This window comes from Nomascus leucogenys, chromosome 4, assembly GCF_006542625.1.
Source record: "Nomascus leucogenys isolate Asia chromosome 4, Asia_NLE_v1, whole genome shotgun sequence".
NCBI classification, from domain to species: domain Eukaryota; kingdom Metazoa; phylum Chordata; class Mammalia; order Primates; family Hylobatidae; genus Nomascus; species Nomascus leucogenys.
The window spans coordinates 110,881,733-110,889,201 of NC_044384.1; the positions used below are offsets into that span (position 1 = coordinate 110,881,733).

The window sequence follows — 7,469 nt, forward strand, 5'->3', positions numbered from 1 at the left end:
ACTCATTCTGTGGGAAGCCTGGACTATGTCAGAAATCCGACTATGCTGAGACTGCCATGCTGTGAGGAAGCCCAAGCTTAGCCATATGGAGAGGCTTCATGGAAGGCTGCCTAACCAACTCCTGGCTGTTTCAGTTCTACAACCCAGGAGTTAAGTATGTAAGCGAAAACATTTTAGGTGTTGCCCTGACTGTATGTAAGTGAAAACATTTTAGGTGTTTTTGCCCTGACTGATGCCATGTGGAGAAAAAAACAGGGAACCCAGCTGATAGAACCAAGGATTCTGGATATATGGCCCCAGTCAAGTTTTCCCTGCCATCTCCATCCATTTGAGCTACTCCAGTTAAGACCTTATACAGCTTAGAGCAGGGACAAGCCATCTCTGCCATACCCTGCCCAAATTCCTGACTCACAGAATTGTGAGCATAATAAAAAGATTGTTGCCTTATGCCATTAAGTTTTGACATGACCTGTTACAGCAATAACCAAAACATACACAGAGTTTATATTCATATGCATAAATTAGATGCCTTCTGCTATCACAGGACGTAAGAACCTCTTGAAAAAAGAAATTCCTTGATTCCCCTTTGGACAAGCTTCAAAATGTCAGAGACCAGGTCTCTTTTTAGCTCACCCTTGTATTCCCCAGCCCCCATGCAGCCATCTGGTCCCATTTTAATCTCTAAAATCACCCTGGGTTGAATGACCTTTGGGTGTCCTAGTCTCTTATTTATATTTTTTCATTTACCTCTTCTCTACCTGCCTTGGATAATTTTAAGTTCCTTAGGGGTAGGGATACTATCACATTTTTATTATGGAATATTTTACATGTACTAAAATATATAATGTGTATGTAAAGTATATGCATTATAATGAAACAAACACCATAAATCTACTTGGTGCCAACTTGAAAAATAAAACATGAACAACAGGGAGCTTTCCTTTGAAGTTCTCTAGTGCCCCTGATGGCAGACATCATCTTTCCACAGAGGGATTCACTTTCTTAAACTTTATGTTAACATTTCCTTCCTTTTCTTTATAGTTCTGCAACAGATGTACATATTTCTAAAAAACATTTGACTTAGTTTTGCATTCCTTTGAATTTTATAGAAATAATATTATGGTGTATTAATTCTTCAGCAATTTTCTTTTCTATTCAACATTATATTTCTGATTGTACTCTCCATTAAAATGTGTAACATTATTTTCTCTGCTGTATAGTATTCCAGCATGTGAATACACTATTCTGTAATGGTTGTTTGTATGTTTGTATTGTTTCCAGACTTTTTGCTATTAAACAATACTGCTGTGGACATTGTTGAGTATATCTCCTGGTGTAAGTACTTCTCCAAGAGAACCCATTTGTCACTGTTGTTTCTTTAGTGTCTTGCACAATGCCTGACATTATAGGCATTCAACGAAATATTGAATGAGTGAATGAGTAACGATGTTGTTCAAGTTTTCCTTCTTCTTGCATATTTTCTTTTCTGATCTATTTATTGCTGAGAGAAATATGTTAAAATATCCTACTACGCTGGGGATTTTACAGTTCTGTTAATCTTTGTCTTACGTACCTCAGAGCTATATTATTAAGTATAAGTGGATTAGAAATATGCCCTCCTAGTGAACTAAAATTTTTATTATTATATAAGAATTATCAATCTCTAGAAATACTTTGTTGATCATGGTATATTTTGTGTGACATTAGTGTTATTAAACCAGTTTTCTTTTGTTACTCTTTGCCTGTTATAGCTTTTAGTATTATTTATTCTCAAACTTCTGCTGTCCTCTTCTTTTTCTTTATAATAGTATATTTTGGGGTTTTTTTCTGTAGTCTGGTAATCTATGTCTTTTAAACAGTTTAGTCTATTAACATTTACTGTGATTACAAATGTATTTGGATTTATTTCTACCATTTTTTTTCCTTGCTATTAATCCTGTTTCTCCTTTGTGAATGATTATGTGTATGTGTGTGTCTTCTCTTTTGGGGCCTCATTTCCAGTTCACCAAAATTTTAGCTTGTTTACTCTCAAATTTTGCAAAAGGCATTCTGGCACCAACCCCACCCCAGGGCCAACCCATGTCCACTGATACACAGAGGATATATTTTCCCCTTTACCCAAAATCAAGATTAGGCTGAGACAGGCAAGTTTTCTTGCATTTTGCCTCTGCAGGAGGGTTTTTCTCGGTTTACATTTTACTAAGAGTGTAGCCCTTTGTGGATCATATCTTCATATGGCGTGGAGAAAAGATACCACTCCAACTCTTCCCAGGCTTGGTGCCTTGTCTTCTTCCATGTCTGTGGCTACAGATGCCCCCAGACAGCCAGTAACATCAGCGCTCATTCATTCCCACTCTCACTTCATCCCTGGTCTCTGAAAACTTTCCTCATTTTTTTACAAGGCCATCCATGCATTTAAAATTATGTCTCTTACATTTTATCTATCATTTTAGTTGTGTGGTAATAGAAAGATTTCAGATTTTCCAGTCTCCCAATTTACCAGAACAGAAATCTCTTTTTCTGACTCCTTTAAAGATGATAAATTGTCACATACAACATATGGCAGGCAAACTATCAAGATTATTCTCCTTTTTTAAAAGGAATAAGAGGTCAGATATTATTCAAACTAATGTATCTTGGGGATAATATTGCTCCAGGGGTTCACCAGTAAACACTTAGAAGAAAATGGCATCATCCAGAAATGATTCCACGAAGGTACATTCCTAGGCGAATTTTTTTCCTGGAACAGCAACAAAGACTTGCGACCAAATATTAGGGAGAGATTTCTCTATACCTCATTTGTGATGAATGAAAGCACTCCACTGAAGATCAATGGATTGTTAACAATGGTTACACAAGTTTAAAGTTTCATGAAGATCATTGTTTACAAAGCACTTTTATTATATTTATCTTGTACCCCTTTTGACAGATGTTCCAAAAGACTCCTGGATTAGGAGCTATGGGCAGGAGTGCTAGGGCACCTTCCATGGAGTCAGAAGACCCAGCCCCAACAACAATAACAAAGCTTTTTTGAAGAAGCTTTTGACAAGCCACCTAAAATCCAAAAATCTCTGCTTTCTCCCTTTCCTGGTTTAGCTTCATTATACTGAAATCTATTAGGACAGTGGAGTTCTCTCCAGTCACTGCCTTTTGCTAAACTCAGAGTTCCTACAGTCCTCACCTTCCAGTAAGCACATTTTACCATAGATTCAACCCAAGTCCATCAAAGTTTGTATATAGCACCCTCCCTTCCCCATCTCCCAGGCTCTTAAAGCAGAAGTGGATTATGAGAAGACAGTCAAACAGTGAACAATGTGAAACTCTCCCATTCCCCTCATGCCCCCACCCAATGTAGGACCTCTCAAACAACAAGCTCTCCAGTATCAGGACATCGCTAGTGCAGAAACAGTGGCTTTGTTGGATGAAACTCTAGCTCTAAGTAGACTTATCCTAGGCACTAAGAAGACGGATCCTAGGCACCTGGCCATCAATGGCCCCCAATGTTGTTCGTTTTGAGCAGGACAAATATAGAAAAACAGAGTTTGGGTTCCATTCTTATTTCTAGGATTGCCAAGAATAACCCATTGTCATGCTCCATAGTCCATAGTGTGTGAGACCTTTATTCTTTCAATGCTCTGATTCTTGACATTAAAAATGAGAGACATTGATTTGTCTTTCCTTATGCAAAATCTGCAGTTCTTCTGGATCTTCCCCACATAGTACCTCAGAACATTTTTGGCCTTTTCTCTGACACCCTGACATTGTAACCACAGAACCACTTCGATGGGGTTCAACTTTGTCGGTAGCAAAATAATGAGCTGTTTCTCCGTGCAATGGACTCCCAGGTTGCGAGTCACATAACCTGAGCTTACCCAGATGAACCAGCATGCCCAATTTGTGACCCCAGAGCTGGCCAGAATGACAAAGTCAACCACAGGTGGAACCTAAGGGCTTGGATTGAGAAACAGGGACCAAATTAAGAATCAAGGGTGCTCTGTTTCCTTGCGGTACAGACCCAAAAGCCAAGGACTCAGCATCACCTCTTTGCATAAACCAATTTAGATCATGCCTCATTGCATTTTCCTCTCACTCTCTCTCTCATTGTTACTCTCTGCTTTTAAAATCTGCCCCTAGACCGCAGCTCAGGGAGACAGTGTTGAACGTTGCCTCCTGTCTCCTTGCCAGTTTACTTGCAATAAAGCTTTTTCCTTTCTCAAAAGCTGGTCCCATAGTATTGGCTTCTATGCACATGGATAGCAAAACCATTCCTCTGTAACAACATGACCCAGAACATTCCAAGGCATGACTATAATCACCTAACATTTCAATATTGATGTTCAGCATTTATTCACTCTCAAAACATGTCACAGTTCCAGTTTCAATCAGAACACAAGTATTGCAAAAAAAGTGAGGCAATAGAAAATGTAAGCAAACCAAGATCATTTACATATATAAGCAAGCTTAGGCTCAAAGTGGGTACTTACTCCAGGTCACACATCCCCAGAGCTACAGGGCTAGGACACAAACTCGGGCCATCTGCACCCAAATCCACTGACTTAGCCACTAGTCCATACTAGCTCACATTTGGTAGCCCAGTTCTTCAGAATAACTCCACTTTATGAGGAAAACTGATAATATAAAAATGTCAAGTCTTTACCATGATGCCATAGCTGGGGTGAGCATCAAATTTATCAAAACAGTGGAGAGAATGAGGGAAAGAGAAAGGGGAAAGGGAGTCTCCTTGTGAAGTGATTCTTGTTTCTGATTCATATTCTTTATGGAGTTTTTCACCTTTTAGACCTCCTATTAATCTGAATTAGAGTTCTGTGCAGCCCTGCTATGGTACCACACACAAACACACACTTGAATAGTCTAAGGGTAATGTGTCCTAAAAAGGCCAGAGAGGTCACTCAATAGGGATGCTCCATCCCAATGGATGCAGCTCTCTGTCCTGAAGTGCATGGGGGAGAAACATAAGTCAACAGCTGGGGACTCTATCCAGATAAACCCACAACCCAGATGAGAAGAGGCCAGATAAACAAGGCTGCCCAGTGCTCAGCCTCCTCTCTGGGCAAGGTGGCCTAGGGTCAGAGAGCAAAACATGTACCTGTCCCCAGGGCTGGTATTTTTTTTTAATCATTTAGGCAATGGCTTATCAAGAACCTGGCTCCTTTAATTAGACTGAGCTATGGACCAAAGGCCAAGAATTCAACTCTCAGCCCCATCCTACCACTATGGTGTGACTCACCTGACCACAGTGCATTTTCCTCTTGCCTCCCTTCCCCACTGCCTCGCTCATAGGAGATAGAAAGTCTGCCTATCGGCCTTCCTCAGAGGGCCGCAATCAGGCATATGATAAAAATAACAGCAACACCCCCTTTCTCTGCAGAATCACCACGGCAGCTGGGACCCTGTACTCATATCCTGAAAACCTGAGGGCCTTCAAAGTGTTCATTGCTACTCAGTACAGCAGGCTCAGGTCCACATGCTCTCCGCACCACACCACTCCCACTTCGGCCAAACCAACAACACCCCTGAATTTCTCTGCAAATTTCTTGCCGGCAAGTTTCCAGCATTTGAGGGTGATGATGGATTCTGTGTGTTTGAGAGCAATGCCATTGCCTACTATGAGGGGCTGCAGGGAAGTACTCTAGCGGCAGCAGCCCCAGTGGTGCAGTGGGTGAGCTTTGCTGACGGCAATACAGTGCCAGTACCTGGGTGTTCCTCACCGTGGGCGTCATGCAGCATAATAAAAAGGCCACTGAGAGTGCAAAGAAGGAGGTGAGGTAGATTCTGGGGCTGCTGCATGCTCACCTGAAGATGAGGACTTTTCTGGTGGGTGAACAAGCGCCACTGGCTGATATCACAGTTGTCTGCATGCTGTTGTAGCTCTATAAGCAGGTCCTGGAGCCTTCTTTCCACCAGGCCTTCCCCAACACCAGCCGCTGGTTCCTCACCTGCATTAACCAGCCCCAATTCCAGGTTGTTTGCGGAGAAGTGAATCTGTGTGAGAGCATAGCCCAGTTTGATGCTAAAAAGTTTGCAGACAGCCACCCTAAACAGGACACCCCATGGAAAAGGAAGTGTTCACAGGAAGGGAAGCAGAAGCCTCAGGCTGAGCAGAAAGAGGATAAAAAGGCAGCTGCCCCTGCTTCTGAGGAGGAGATGAATGAATGTGAGCAGGTGCTGGCTGCTGAGCCCAAGGCCAAGGACCCCTTCACTTACCATCCAAGAGTACCTTTGTGTTGGATACATTTCAGTGCAGGTACTCTAAGGAAGATACACTCTCTGTGGTGCTGCCATATTTTTGGGAGCAGTTCAATAAGGACGGCTGGTTCCTGTAGTTCTCAGAGTATCACTTCCTTGAAGAACTCACCCAGATCTTTATGAGTTTCAATCTCATCACTGGAATATTCCAGTGACTGGCCAAGCTGAGGAAGAATGTTTTTGTCAGTGTCTTCTTTGGAACCAACAACAGCAGCTCTGAGTCTGGGTCTTCCAGGGCCAGGAGCTTCCCTTTTCGCTGAGTCCAGATTGGCAGGTGGGACTATAAGTCATATATATGGTGGAAACTGGATCCTGGCAGCAGGGAGACCCAGGCCCTGGTTCGAGAGTACTTTTGCTGGGAGGGGGCCTTCTAGCATGTGGGCCAAGCCTTCAGTCAGGGCAAGATCATCAAGTGAGCATCTCTTGCCATTGCCTAGCTGCCTGCACCTGCCCTTCAGGGAGATGGGGGTCATTAAAGGAAACTGAACACTGAAAAAAAAACAACAGCAAACACTAACTAGCATTTATAAATACCTACTATGTGTCATATTCTTCACATATATGATTTTTATCTGCCAAAAACTCTGTGAGGTTGTGATTATTCTCATTGTCCAGATAAGAAAACTAAGCCTCAAGGAGTTAGACAACTTGCCTCAGGTCTGCAGCTGGTAAGAAGTAAGACTTCAATTGGAACCCAGGTAATATATGGCTCTAAAACTGTGCTGGTTGCGCTATGCCATGGTGCACTCACTGTTGCTCTCACCTTCATCACAACAGTTTCTTTCCCCAGGGAAGAGCAGTGGCCCTGTTGGAAGAATGATTATGCTTTTTCCTTTCTTTTCTTTTTTTTACCGATTCACTGCACCACCTCTCTCCAGTGGACTTTCAATGTTAGAATCTGGGGATTCAGACCCAATATATTAGTCTGTTTTCACACGGCTATAAAGAAATGCCCATGACTGGGCAATTTATAAAGGAAAGAGATTTAATTGACTCACAGTTCCACATGGCTGGAGAGACCTCAGAAAACTTACAATCATGGCAGAAGGTGAAGGGGAAGCAAGCACCTTCTTCACGAGGCAGCAGGAGAGGAAAGAATGAAGAAGAAACTTCCAAACACTTATAAAAGCACCAGATCCCCTAAGAACTCACTCACTATCATGAGAACAGCATAGGGGATACCACCCCCACGATCCAATCAC

At 42.2% G+C, this 7,469-nt stretch overlaps 1 pseudogene; it reads left to right on the forward strand.

Annotated features, from left to right (window-relative positions):
- Positions 1–464: 464 nt before the first annotated feature.
- LOC100602133 lies at positions 465–6,817 on the forward strand (annotated as a pseudogene).
- Positions 6,818–7,469: the final 652 nt, after the last annotated feature.